The 15,411-nt window shown below is 37.1% G+C and overlaps 1 protein-coding gene across 4 annotated transcripts in view; it reads left to right on the forward strand.

Moving 5' to 3' along the window:
• LOC139722316 (heterogeneous nuclear ribonucleoprotein K-like) overlaps positions 1-15,411 on the forward strand; it is a 159,630-nt gene that overhangs the window by 46,327 nt on the left and 97,892 nt on the right. For all 4 annotated transcript variants that reach the window (XR_011710278.1, XM_071633627.1, XM_071633625.1 and 1 more), the window contains one exon: positions 14-56. The gene's annotated coding sequence lies outside the window, so the exon portion shown is untranslated. The remainder of the gene's footprint in view (positions 1-13; positions 57-15,411) is intronic.

The following is a 15,411-nucleotide window of genomic DNA, read 5'->3' on the forward strand; positions in this document are numbered from 1 at the left end:
TTTGTCCCTACAGACACGAGAGAGAAAACGTCTCCAGAGACTTTGGATAATGCAAGGTAAGTGCTGACTCACCGCCACTGGTACAATAGGTGGCCCTCTATAGACCACTCTAGGCCATTGTTTAATTTGAATAGACACTGACTAATGTGTGTGGCGTGAGATAGGGCAGGAAGCAGGCAGTGTACACAGTTTGACTTATAAGCGCATTTGACAGATGGCAAAGAAACTGTGAGCAGTGGGGGAAGTTGCTTAATCCTCTTTGCTAGTTTTCTTCTGAATATCATTTTTGTAAGTAAAATACGCGGAAATATAAATAGATATGGTATACATTTGGCATGAAACAAGTATTTTAAAGTGTATGCAGGGTTGAGTTAAAGAAACTTAAGTATAGAAGTGCTATCACGTTCTGATATGAAGTTGTTTGGAATTTTCTTTGAATCTCTCATGATGAAAATGTAATCGCTTTATTCGGCCAAAATGTGTCAGGCGTTCTGACTGGAATATCACTGGAGAAAAACTAAGAAATTTAGGAGATGTTTACAAATTGGGATACCAGCTTTTCATTCACTATGATGTCATGCCAACAGGCTGGATAGAAGTTGCTAGAGAGTTGTACTTTGGAGTTCATCATAATTTAGTTCCTTGTTCTTTCCTAGATCTTTGTGACAAATACACTACATCAATTGTTGCTTGACAGGGAATTGAAACAAAAGTTGTTTTTGAAGATTTTATAAATATCTGTTCTTAACCTACAATGTGTTGTAGTTATTAACTCACAGTACTACTGGGATGTTAGCTAAACATAGAGAGTTTTGATGATATCAGACATGTTAAAAGAGTGATACTAAAAACTTTCATCGGCTGCGGATGACAATAAATTTAAATGTTTAAGCTTCTACCAACCTTTAACTTCCTTTAACCAACCTCCCACTACAATTAAAGGTTGGTAGAAGCTTAAACATTTAAATTTATGTTAAAAGAGGCTTGTGTATACCTTGATTTATATTGCTTCACACAAGATCTGAAAGTACAGAGTTCCCTCAGTGGTTTTGTGTTTGCTTGTGTGAAGTAAATGGCCATAGTTTAAAGATGCATAGCTTGGAATCACTGTTCTACAGTACACTCTTACCTCAAGGTTACTTCACTGCAGGCAAACAATACTCTCTTCTTTTAGATGTGCTGAATTTACCTTTTTACATATTTATCGGCATTGTGAAAATTGTGTAAGTTGTACACTTTGTCCATGGAGGATTAGTTCTCTGAGACAAATGCTAATGCATCTAATCCTATAGTAGACAATCTTGGCTTCTTGGAATAAAGTGGATACAAGAAACTGCTCATGAGCAGTTCTCTGCATTGCTTATGCAATTTATCAATTGTCTCTTAATTCCTGTTGCCTTGCCTTCTCAAGTCATGAAATAGTGGTAACCAGCATAGATTTATATGATTTAGGTAGAGAATGTAACAACAGCCCTCCATTTTTGCTTTGATGAGATACACTATGTTAGAATGGTTTCTAGAGCCATTGTCCTTGAATACTTAAGACATCTTTCTATGACTGTAAAAAAAGCTTATGAGTTTCTTATCAGCGTATGCTGCAGTATATGTATGAGACCAAAGGGGCTACCATGCCCATTTTATGCTTGGTAAAGTATAGCTGCAAGGTGTCTAGAGTTGATATCAATAGAGAATTCTTCATGGTTTCTCTCAGGTAGAGTGAGAGAACAGAAAAAGAGACAAGGAATTGAAGCCTTACAATATTGTGGTTTCTTCGCTTTACAAAAAAAAAAAAAAAGGAGAAGAAGAACTCTAAATATGGATATGTACGATTTCATGTTGATGGACAAAGGGTGATTTGATTCGTGAAATGCTGCAGTGTACTGTAAGCAGTGCTCATCCTATTTAGGATGACCCAGGGCCCCATGTTGACAGATTGGTGTGAAAGTTCATCCGCCTGCAACCTGTGAGAGAGCTGCAAATAGCTCCTAGTGGCCAAGTCAAGTATCCATAAAGTCAAGCTTACAGGGTTCTTCACATCTTTGATGTCCACTTCACCCTAATTGGGTGATTTCTTTACATTTTGATGGGTTCTATGTGATCAAGGCATGGTGGCTGCATCACCTACACCCTCTTGTCAGTAGAGTAACTGTATACCCCAGGCCCTCACTTCTGGGTGGCTTGTTGTCATTATGAGCCCTTCCCTTCTTCCCTTCCTGCCCACCCATCTCACCCCTCCCCACCTGTGTGACAAGAGAAGCAATTCTACAACCCTTCATCAGGATTTATGATCATGCTAATGATTATGAGAGGGGGGCGTGTAAGAAATCCCATCATAGGGAGAGGACTTCCAGACTTCTCCCACCTAGCTTCAGTCGCCTAGTTCATGTCACATCAGACTTTGTAGTATTTCTCCTCTTTTATGAGGGTTCTCTCTGCCATTTGATGGCTTGTTCGTGAGAAATAGTTTCTCTGTGTAAGCCACGCTCTGTAGATGTTGTTGTGGCATTGACTTCATATGGCTGCACCATAAAGACTGTCTCATTCTTGAGGCAGGACACGAAGCTGATATAAAATGCTCGTAATGATTACAGGAGTGCATGCAAGAGGCATGCCAAACAAACATTGCGTGCATCTTACCCTCTAACTCCTTTCTAAAGCATGTCATGTTTCATGTTTACCATTTCATAAATTAGTGTGTTATATGACCTGTGTCATGAGGGGTAAGCCACCGCATTTTAGATGTAGGTGATATTCCAACTGCATATTGTCCATGTCATGCATTTCATTGGATATTTATATGCACATGAAATTAGATTGTTATTGTAATAAAGCTCTCACGGTAATTTTATCCAAAACTGCTTTTCATGCATACTGTCTAGAATAAAGCAACCTTTGTAAGGAATAGATACTTTTGGACAGTGCACTAAAGACAAAACTACTGGCTTTCTCTTTCCTATGATCCCATAATGATGCAGTCACTAGTGGAAGTGTTGTTGACTTAAGTCTTTAAGATGGGTTTTGATATAATGCATCCATTTCAGTTTCCTTTGATTTCTTTGTGTTTTGTGATATTGGTAAAAGGTTTAAATTTATGGCCATTTCTTGCAGTCTTAGATGTTCAAAGTCTGAATAAAGAGTAAAGAATTCCAGCGAGGAGATTACGCCTGTGGAGGAAGAGTTTCTACATCACACAGCTCTTTCCTAGGAATTCATTTAATATTCCAGTTTTTTGACAGTTTTCTTATTCCTGAATGCATAGCAAGATGTATGTGTATGTGGAAGCAGGGGGCTACCAGAATTTGATGAGGAAATGGAAAGGCCTAGGAGGGATTTGGGGGATGGAGAAATGAATAATACATGCAGCAATATTGTGTCCTGCCCTCTCCTAGCTATGCCTTCATCATACCCCCCCCCCCCAAAAAAAAAAAAAAAAAAAAAAAAAAAACTGGCTGCAAGTGGCTTGGACATAACCATAAGGTGGGCAGGATTGTTAGTGTCAGTTAAGATTGGATTTGTTTCATTACTACATCTTTACTAAACAAGCAAGATTCACATTAAAAGTAGATAAGTATTTTTCTTTTCTTTTGTGCTTCTTTTGTTCTCAAATGGTTTTACAATTTGCCTAAACATGAGTTGTTGTTATTTGCCTCTAGCAATTAAAGCATCAGCAGAGGTATTTGGTTTTTTTATTAGTTTTATAATCCATGTCCATGTTATCTGGCATACAATGTACTTTTGTGATATAAGGATGATATACTGTCCCAATCAAATCCTTTGAAGTAACGTTGTGTCTTCATGTAAAATAGTCTTAGAATTGACAGAGTAGATTACTGTACAAAAACAACATGGATTGGTCATTCCAATAGCAATCTCATTTTTAGGGATTGCGATTTGAAGACATGTTTCAGTTCCTATGTATATGTACATGCGTGTATGTGTGTGCATAAGAATTGAAGCGTGTTGCATGTTTTTCCCATCCCCCTCCTATTCCTGTCTTCTCTAAGGCATGCTCCTCACAATTTATTGTACTAGTATTATTGTGTAAGTTGCAGCTTTGTTTCCAGATAGAGGCATTTAATTTCTGAGTTATCAGAGCTGATGTGACCATTAGTACACTCCTGCTATGGCAAATATAGTGCCACAAATGTGCAGCTCACTTTTAGAATTATGTTATCTTATCCTTCTAAACTGGGTTATTGTGCAACCAGTGATAAATCTTGTCCATCAGCTAGTAGCCTACTGCAGTTCAGTGAGACACATGGTAAGATAGAGTGTATGAGACATAAAACAGTGAACACCTGTACAGATGTCTGACTCTATTCATGTGTGAGCTGTGAGCTGTCTCTAGCATGGCCACTCTCCTGTCTATCCTCTCTGTCTCTTACCAGCTGTTTTGTAGAAATCTCTCACTTATCTCTCAGTCCAGAGGCTGTTTGAAGTCATTCTCTGCCACTTTGATTCATTGCTGCCAGTACAGTTTTCACTGTCTTTAAGATATTTTCTAGCATTGTAGTCCATGCATGAGACTGTCAGGGTAAGATGTGAAGGTAGTGATAGGATATTTACATTGTCTGTGTTTTTGTAATCCAACTCTTCAAAGTACCTTTATGAGACATTCATCAGACCCCTTTTGACACATAAATGATACACACAAATAATACAAATAATGCGAGAGTTCATTAAAACCTCTTTTCTACCATCTCAAATTAGGAGTTTTCATCTAAATCACAGTTGTTCCAAAACTGTGCATAGTTTGCATGTTTATCTTCCCATAATACATTTCTAAGTTGTTGAAAACATGGCAGTTATTTCAGGATGTGAACAAGCTGCCAAAAGTAAATATGTGTGTCATCATTTGAACCTGACACTATCCTAGGTCAACTCTTTCTAGAGAAGTCATCCCAAATTACTGATATAAATCTTTATCGGCAGTTATTTGGTGTTGTTTACCTGTCTATGTGAGGAACATATGGTTGCTCAACAGTTAAGAATATGCACAGGTTAAACCAAACAAAGGATACAGAACTAGAATGACCTCACTAGCAATCCTGCTAGACTTGCTTATCAATTTGAAGACATTCTGCACTCACTTTAAATGCAACTCCTTTTAAAAATTTACTGTATCTATCAGATGCTTCTGTCCATCTAAAATGTGTTTGAGTTCAATCTCACATGTCTATTCATTGTGTTATGAAAAAGAAAAGATTTTTTTTAATGTTGCATTATCTTAGTATTAGAAATTACAAGAATTATTTTATTTCTTGTCATTTCCAACCTTCTTCATATCATTCCTCTGTGAGACACGTAATGATATCTGTCTCTGGAGAAATACTGTCATTCATTAAAATTTTTTTTTAAAGTCTTTGATTTACTGCTTTAAAAAAAAGGGGGAGAAATGTCCTTACATTGAGTCATTTTCACCACCACTGGTTAGATCTACCAGCCAGAGTTACACCCATACCTAATTCATGTTCACTCAGTGTCCGCCTCTTTTATCAACCAAGTATGACACTCCAGGTAAACTGTTCCTGCATTACAAATGGTGAGTGTATGGCTTCATCGCTGTATCCATTAGCCTTCTGACTGGCCTTTCAAAGAGGAAGTCAAGGGGCTGATACCAAGATGTAACATCAATCAAAGCTAGTATCAAGCTGTCACAGCAGCTCATCATTATATTACCTTCTGTTTGGATGTTAGCAAAGAAGTGGGTATTCAGTGACACGAAAACTTGTTTGAAGGTGAGACATGTGATGTACCCGTGCTGTGATTGAACATTGAGGGGGTGTTTGCCCACTCATTTATTCTTGGCATCATGGCTGTCAATCAAAATTTCTCTCAACTGTTGATTTCACAAGTATGGAATTAAGTTTTCACATCTACTTTTTGTAGATTTTAAGGTGCTTTAAAGTAGAGTTCTTATTAAAGTATGCAAAGTCATGTCTGACTGGAGGTATTATATCTATCTTATCCTTGTTACACTTATGTAGTGCAGACTTTATGTAGTCACTACACTATCTTTCCGTTTCCTAGAATAACTAGGCTATGACTCAAATTACTCAATTTCAAGTTTGAAATTTGGTTTGATCACTGTCACATACTTCCTATCTATACATTAAAGGGGCATTCCAGACGATTTTCGTAATTTCACATCTTGTAGTACATAAATCAACAGCTCCTTGTATAGACTTGTGGAATTTATTGTGGCCCCTGAGCAGAGAAACCAATAATCTGGAAATCCTAAACAAATTCCACTGAACAGTGTTGATGACATAGGAGCCTCACATATTTCAGAAATGTAGCAGTGTAATTCCATTACAATATCGCTTGCTTAACAAGTTCACCTGTGTAGAATCTATGCATGCCTTCTTCTTTTATTGTGGTTCCTTGAACCCCAACTCATGCATTCCTATGATGCGGCTGCCATGTCATCATCCTTGTTCATTGCAATTTGTTATAAATTTTGAAAACATTATTCCTCATTCCAGTTACTATAAATTCTGAAACTCTGTACTCAGTATAGCTAATTTATAGTTGTTCAAACATAAAAGTCCGAAATTCTTCCGGAGGTCTACTTTAACACATACAGTAGCTACAAATCACCTTGCAGATCAACCTGTTGAAGACTGCTCAAGTATACTGGGCAGGTGTCTATGGGAAATGCGTAGCAAAATCACTCTGTCCTCAATGGCTTAAAGGGGAAGGCTAGTAACTGATCAGTGGGAATCAGTGGGAATGCTGAGGGATGATTGTTCCAATCCTTGTGGGATTCATTTAAGAGTACATTATATATCTATTTTTGTGTGAAAATTATTTGCTTCAGAATGGTCTCATATTCAAGTAATGTGCAGTTTAATGTTTCCAGGTAAGCGTCCCTGGTCAGTGACGGGGCATTAATCTGCACATTACTTGAATATGAGACTGTTCTGAAGCAAATAATTTTCACACAACAGTAGATATATAATGTACTCTTAAATGAATCCCACAAGGATTGGAACAATCATCCCTCAGCATTCCCACTGATTCCCACTGATCGGTTACTAGCCATCCCCTTTAAGGATATACATATAATTACATGTAATTGATATGTCTGAGCTATGTATGAGATTGGCTACATAGGAATATTTATGCAGGAGTGCATCTATATTTCTTGAAGGTTTTATCCTAAGTAAATGAATTTAATGCTTTGTAACAAAAATAATTATTTTGTAAAAGCAAGTGTGTTTGCTCAAATAAGGCATAAATTAAATCAGAGAACACTTTTAACTGCATTTTCAGCTGCAAGTTTGAGATAAGTCTGGCTCTCTCCTACACTGTATTAGGGTGCTACATAACATTTTTTTTTTTTAAAACCACTTGGCTGGTCGGGCAAACAGATTTTCAAGTTGTTGCCAAACACATGCCCATACATGAATTTTACTTGCCACCACCCCCCCCCCAAAAAAAAAAAAAATGGTCCCAGGATATAAGAGAATGGTATAGAAATCACTTGTAAATTGAACACAATCATTTGAATAAACAGCACAATGTCATGTTGGTTTGAATGCTTGCATTAGGACTTTTTTACACAAGTGTTGGAAAGTTGCTAAAATGAAATTACAGTGCATAGCATCACTAAACAACCATTATCTGTGGGCTTCTGTATTGTTGACTTCATGGATTTGAAGGGGGAACAAGTGCAAAGAAAGTGGCTGCAAAACTTTGTGCTTGCCCAATTCAGGCAAACACTTCCCCCGTTGTTCCAAAACACTTGCCCGACTTTGATTTTTCACTTGCCTTGGGCAATTGGGTAAGCATGTATGGAGCATCTTGACAGTGCTTTGATATGAAAATTTGAACTAACTCTCCTCTCTCAGTAAATTCAGCGTGAGTTTCATCTTTCAAGAATCTTACTCAATGTTTGACTATAGGATGTGAATTTTAGTTGTTTTGCATTTTTCTTGGTAATTTCTATGCTCTGCTTCTATTGCTCCTTGTATCACTTTCTTTCATATGCTGTAATGAGAGACTTTGTAACCACTCTACAGAAACAAGAGAGTTATTACAATCACAAGAGATATTGAATAGAAATTAAACATGTGTAGTTTTCAGTATTTAAGCATACTGTCAAGTAGGGTTTTAATAGAAGTGAGATAGAGTCTTTAGATACAATATGTCTGGGAGAATACTTAGTTCAGAGATTCAAAATAATCAGATGACAGCAAAGATGTCAAAAGCAGGATGAAATGTGGATGAGCATCTCTAAAATTGTTTCTTGAGAATTGTAAGAATATGTCTTCTAGAAGTAGAAATATACTTTACCAGTGCCATAGGTACTAAACTGTTTCAGAAATAAAGTAAGAAAGAAATGTAGAAAGGTATGTGAATGAGGTTTCATCACACTGAACAATGCACAGTTGAAAAGGTGGATGCAGTACTGCAGCAAAACTTTCATTTCACTGTCAGTATTTACAATGTATTTTGTGTAGTGTGTGTGTGTGTGTATGTGTGTGTGTGTTTTTACGCAATAGCGAAATACCTTTTTAGTACATTGCTGTTATGAATTTATGGATTGTCTTATCTGTAAAGTTATATATCAGGAAAATATTTGAAAACTGAATGGGAATAAATCTTTGTACATATCCTTGCTTCTGTTTATTAAGATTAAAGTTTTCATTGTACAGAGACGGAGAGAAAGAAGGATGATGGTCACCAAGTGAAACGTCTTAAAAGATCACTTTGACGTTCCATGTCTTTTAGGGGCAGTAGAAATATTCATGCAATGGTGCTTGAGTCATAAAGTATCCACAGACGTGGCTTTTAGAGCACCTTGTAACAAGGCTAATCCCCATTAAATTCAGGATAGGAGCAACAAACCAACCACGACCAATCCATGGCATTTTTGTCTTGGGAATCTCCATGGCTACCACAGGTGGCAGCTTTTGATGTCATGTAAAGTGGTCGTGCAGTCCCTGCCCTGTGAAATGAACATTATGAGACTTTGTCATAACTTTGCTGCCTGTGGAATATAGATTGGTCATTAGGTTCATGCATTTATAAAAGAGATAAAAGTTTGCCTGTTACTCAGAATGTACAGAAGTGACAGTGTTTACTCGGACACATCATTAATTAATGCCTAGCCTGCTAATGACTTGACTCATGTATCTTTTGTGATATGTGGATGATTAACTTTAATGGATTAGCTCTGTTTTGTGCTCCATAATGTATGGATGCAGGATAGGAAACACACTTTCAATGTGTTTCCACATTTTAGTGTATTTTCGTTATGTCTGCACCATATACTAAGTACATGTAACCGCTGTTATTGAAGGAATTACTATATTAAAAGCAAGACATATTTGTTGCATGAAATCGTCAAGAATTGGAGCCAAAGGCCTTTTTTGAGGCATGAAATTTTCCTGAATTGCCACTGGCATCCAATGCATTATAGCAAAGACAAGAACTTTTTGTGTGAATTTTATCTATAGATGGGAAGCTTGGCTATCACAGAATTGTGAAATTAAAATGCATGCGAAAATTTCTGGTTTTATAGTAGCAAGTTAAAAAGACTGAAACCGTGTAAACCCTACATTTAATGCCTGCGAGAGTGTTTCTTCTTTTTTTTTCCAACTTTCCTGAAAGCTACTTCAATGAAGTCTGATTCCCATCTGATTTAATTTCATGGCAAGGACCTCATGGTCCAGGATTAGATAGGATTAAGGTTTAAGATTAGATGGAAGTGGATCAGCTGGGGCCAGACTATTCTTTGTTTTTCTTGATTTGAGCTTAGTTTTGGGTATACGAAATAAACATGAGAAGTATCAAGATGTCTTACATTGTAGACAAGAACAAAATGAGACAGTTTCTGGTAAGAAACCCATTGGCACATACTGAGCATCTTTCCATAGTCATTGATCTTGTCAACATTTGTTATACAAGCATGTCATGCTTTTAAAAACTTGATGTCTGATGTATCCTCCACCCCAGGAAAACTCCATGAGATGCACCATGTAAGTGGTTAAGTGATAATATGTCTTCAGGAATACACTGCTATGGGGTATTTTATGACATTAATCACTTGTCTCATATGAAAGTTTATAAAAGGGACATTGTACTCTCATTTTTGTCAGTTCTTTGTTCAGGTTGTCATTTCCATAAAGAATTCTGCCAAATGTCATCCATGCCACCTTGGGCCTCGGGAAAGTCTTGCGTGTTCAAATTTTACAGTTCTAAGCATAAGAGAATGTTTGATATCTTTTAAATTGTAGTATTGAGATTTGATCTGTCAACTGAAAGCTATTGACTGCTAGTGATGCATCCTGCCTGTATTGATTTAGGTGGCTGTACCAACATTGCCATGGGCTTGGTAGTCTCCCATTCTGCTGGTTCTCACCACAACAAATTATTTGCACTGTCGTACATGCATACGTGTATCATAAGCTGTACTGAAATGGTGATTCTTGCGCGATGCATCCTTCGTCTCCTCGACTTGACACCTTCCACCATCAGGCGTTAGTGACACTTCAACGGTCACATGGGGCTTCTGTGGTCAGTTATCTCTCACAAGCTAGAAATTACATCCAGACCATGAGCCTTATTCCTGGACACTGCACACTTTTGGTGTTATGCTGAAAGAGCTTCTCGTGTTTAGCGTATGATCATACAGATTCATGCAACAGTGCAGGAAATAATTTCTGCAGTATTCTAAGCATAAAGTATAAAGAGTACAAAATTAAAGAGCAAAGATATGACAGAATGCTTTGTAACACTGACTCCTTTATGGAGGGAATAAAAGGTGATGGTCACTTCAGTTGGGATTTTTCAAAATTCTTGCTGTCTGCAGTCTGCTTGAAGGTTTCTCAGATGGTATACCCTTTGTCAAAACATGATAGAAACTTGCATGTGTGTAACTTGGAGTGGTATATCAAATCTCAGACTCTATGGAGACTGGTAAGATAGGAAGCTTTGTATCCGGACCAAAAGCATACTCTTTTATGGCCACTGTCTGTGTAGAATGCCAAATTTTACCAGAAATTTTGATGTTGTTAGTTACCATGAAAATGAACTTAATGTCATGCAGTGTAATATCTCACTCATTCCTAGTTTAGTATCTACCTTGTATACAAGGGGGGGGGGGAGGTAACAATTGGGAGAAGAAAAATGCTAGCTACTGATGGTGCACTTTCCTGATGAGTGGATCCATAGCCTACAGGGCTTCCTTCGATCAGGTGTCACCGTGTGTACAGACTGGAGGATCCTCACGCAGAGAAAATCCTCTGTTTTGAATTCCTCAGCAGTCCGCAAATCCAAGAAAATTGATTTGACTGTCTCATTGATGCTCACTGATTATCACTCATAAAATGGGTTCGATACCATGTGATGCATTGTCTCTCCCGAGACTTTAAAGCAGGAGTAGGCCCTTTGTTTTTCTTTTTCGTTGGGAGGGGGGGGGGGGGTTGTCACAGGTAAACAAACTAGTGGACTTAAAAGCTATCATGAATCGTGAAATATCATAGTTGGCCTGAGGGATTTCCAGTGTGAGGAAGGGAAAAAAGCATCTCATTAACATCTTATTGATTGGAGTCTGTCTCCGTGGTGACTGTCGCTTTCTCAAATTTTCACATGGTTGACTTTCTATGGTGTGGTGTTTTCTTGTGAGCATTTCCCCACCTCACATGAATCTCTAGTCCTTGATCTCCCCTCCCCCCCCCCCCCCCCCCACACACACACAGGCATACACACAAGTGACAAGACTAGTGATTGTCAATAAAAGCAACACCACCTGCAGTCAATGCCAATTGTCTGTTGGCATGGCAACTCCAAAGTGAGTGAAGTTAGCCATGTGATGGAGAGGGATGATGGTTAAACTGTTTAGTGATGGGATGGTTGAAATTGAGAAAATGTCCGTTTCAGAGAGATTATCTTCTCCAAAAGACAAATATGCCAGAATAGAAACTATGGACACTTTGTAAAACCTGTCAACCATTGCTTTCATTGTTACATTTGATAGTCTACCTGTAACTTCTAACATCTTCTCACCATAGTCTTTGGGAAGACTTTACTTCAAGAAATTATAACATAAATGCAGAGTAATACAGTGACCATGTTGATGCCATAATGAGCACATTGCCACAGATTTGAAGTATGAAGGAGTACTATTCATTTGTTTCCTGAGCATATGACATTTAATACTCAATTATGAGTCTTTGGAGCTGGAAACCATTCCTGTAAACCATGAATCATTTAAAATATTTACCACTAAGGTATTACTGTCAGACAGAGTAAGTTGACTAACTTGTCTGAGGTGTGTTTATGTGAAGTATCCCAGCTATGTCAATGTTTATTCAAGTTAAGACTTAAAACACATCTCTTTATTTACTGTATTTGCCGGTGATAAAGCCACACATATAAGCCTCATCCCGACTTCGACAATGCAAATAAAAAACAACCAAGCAAACATTGAAGGATTTTGTTCTGATCAAAACTCATCACTTTTCTACATTTTTAATATCAGAAACTTCAACTTTTCTGCATGTTTTTGTATGTTTCATAGCAATTTGTTTATTTATGGTAAGTTTTAGCTGTGTGTCCAGATTCTGTATCAAATATGAAGAATGACTGAGAACGTGTGTGCAAAATGTACCTTTGCCAGAAAAAAAAAAAGCATACATGTTTGTGTCTTCATTCACACACACCAAGGGGGTTTTCCTTGCACACGTTATTCAGTAGCTGAGTACAACATTGCATGAGGTAGCGCTATTGCATGAAGCGAGCATGCAAGGCGAGTTCCATAGAATTATGATTGCCGCTATGGCTTCGGCTATGCAAACTAACAGTAACTTGACGCGCTGTGCTTTGTTTTTGAGATTTTCTTAAATGTCCTCAGAATTGTCAGCTGTAAGTAGGTAATGACAAAAAAAAAAATGTCACCTGATTGCAGAACATAGCATTGTCATAAAAATTATTTATTTCACTGGTTGATTTAGAGTTGGTCGTTAGCACACACTCTTAGAAAAAAAGGTTCTTTTGAGCACCATTAAATGGTTCTCAGCACTGTCACAATAGCGACACCCTTTTTGGTGCTCGTGAGAACCTTTTTAAAATGGTGCTTGTCGGCACCTTTTGCAAAAGGTGCCCATTAGAACCTTTTTCCCGATGAAATGGTGCTCGTGAGTACCATTTGAAAGGTGCCCATGGGCACCTTTTTGACTAAAGATGGGCACCTTTTTGACTCTTTTCAAAAGGTGCTCATGAGAACCATTTCATTGGAAAAGGTTCTAATGGGCGCCAATGTTAAAAGGTGCCGACAGGCACCATTTAAAAAGGTTCTCACAGGCTCCAAAAAAGGTGTCGCTATTGTGACAGTGCTGAGAACCATTTAATGGTGCTCAAAAGAACTTTTTTTTTTTCTTAGAATGTAGTATGTGAATTGATGTCTGTGTATTTTTGGTGTGTTTCACACGCAGTGCTGGTAATTTGCTTCACTGGCACCATTCTTAAAGGTACATTTGTACATAACTGCATTGAAAATGTGCATCACAAACTCATTTGAAATGAAATGAATTGAACTGAATTTCATCTCATCATTCAAACATACGTACAAAACATACATATTAGCAATACATTTCAAGCATGTCAGACATTATCGTTGACACTGGAAAAAAAAAGCAAGGAAAACACACCAATGCACACACAGTTTCACAAGCATGAATACAAACGTGTACATGAAGAGTTTGTTCGCAAAAACCGATAAGTCCATATTTGCCAAATGGAGATATTTGCGATTAAAAGTCAAGAAAAATAAAGAGAATAATAACATTTTTGCTTCTTTTGACCATAACTTCAAAAATGTACCTTTATATGCATTGCCCAATACAAGTATATCATTTAAAAGGTATTATTTTGTACTTTATGACAGAGACCGTACTTCAAAATCTTCAAAAATGGACTTATTGGATTTTGCAAACAAACTTTCACATGTACATGAAATTCACCAATATTTTTTCATGAAACATCACTCAATAACTGAAAACCATAGAAATTTGCTCTTTCACAAATTCGTAGAAATGTATTTATTCACCTTAACTTTTACAATCTTAAGGTGAGGTTTGTATTTGTCACGTTATAATCTGTCAAATATTCTTAACAATATATTTTCATTTGTTCACTAATTTTTTTCCACAATATTTGTCATTTGTGTACCGAGCAGTTCTTGAAACACCATCACATGTCTCTGTACAGATGATATGAAATAGCAAGAGGTGCATCAGGCTTTTGAAATACATAACAAAATTTCTAATTCTCTGTGAAATAATTCTTGTATGGATGAGAAACAGTAATTGTGTCAGTCTTAAGATAGGCAGAAGTCAAGTACATTACTTAGGTAGTATGAGGATCATTTTCCACATATTTGCTAGTTTGTTTGGTGTTGGTTTTTTTCTTTTGTTTCTTTTAAAGCATATTTGTCTTAAAGCAACTACAAAGGGCAGGAAAACAATTCCATCAAACAGGACCTTTGGTATTGTCACAGAAAACATACATTATATTGCTGGTATGATACTTGGGAGAGGATAAGCTTTACACTTCTCCACTTCACTTCACTTCACATTTATAACGTCGAGTACTTGAATTAACTTATCTTTGTATACGAGTGACCTTTTTTTTTTTTTCTTTTGTTCTGCAATTTGAAAGCACCATAGACACATCTATACAACTGCAAATACAATAAGAGTATCAATTCAGGTTAATCATGACCTCTGACAATTTACAGCATGTCCTACGAAAAAAAAAAAAAAACAAACACACACACACACACATACACACACAAAAGAACGCATTGTTTTATAATGTGAAGGATAATAAGAATCCCAAAGGGGAAAGAGCTAGGATACCACACCCACACAGTTTCACAAGCATGAATGAACAAAATTCCTCAACCCTGACCTAAAATACATAACATTGGGAATCAATAAAAAATTTACACTTCTTTAAAAGCAGAGCCATAAATTCATTAGAGTAAACTATATACAATGCAGGCCTAAAGCTGAAGTTTGAATTTGCCGTCCTATAACCTGCCTATGACAATAATACAATGTATGTTATTAGCATTTGTCATTTTGTTCACCAAATTTGGCAACAGTCTTTTAAACACCACCACCACGTACATGTACATTTTGTATTTCTGCAAAAACAATATAAACTGGTGACAAGAGGTGCATCAGTGCTTTGAAATAAATTACATAATCTTCAATTCTCGACACAATACGTAATTCCTGCGTGGGTATAATTACAATAAGTTTTACCAGTCTAGGTGCAAACTTTAAAAGTGTGCAGAAATCGACCACACAATGACTAGAGAAGTATAAAGAGCATTTTCCGTTTGTGCTTTTAAAGTTTAAAACTATGAATGACTCCACTTCTCAGATTGGCATCTGG

This window comes from Diadema antillarum, unplaced genomic scaffold (assembly GCF_040938485.1).
Source record: "Diadema antillarum isolate AM-2024a unplaced genomic scaffold, OU_Dant_1.0 scf00000163, whole genome shotgun sequence".
In the NCBI taxonomy this organism is placed as follows: domain Eukaryota; kingdom Metazoa; phylum Echinodermata; class Echinoidea; order Diadematoida; family Diadematidae; genus Diadema; species Diadema antillarum.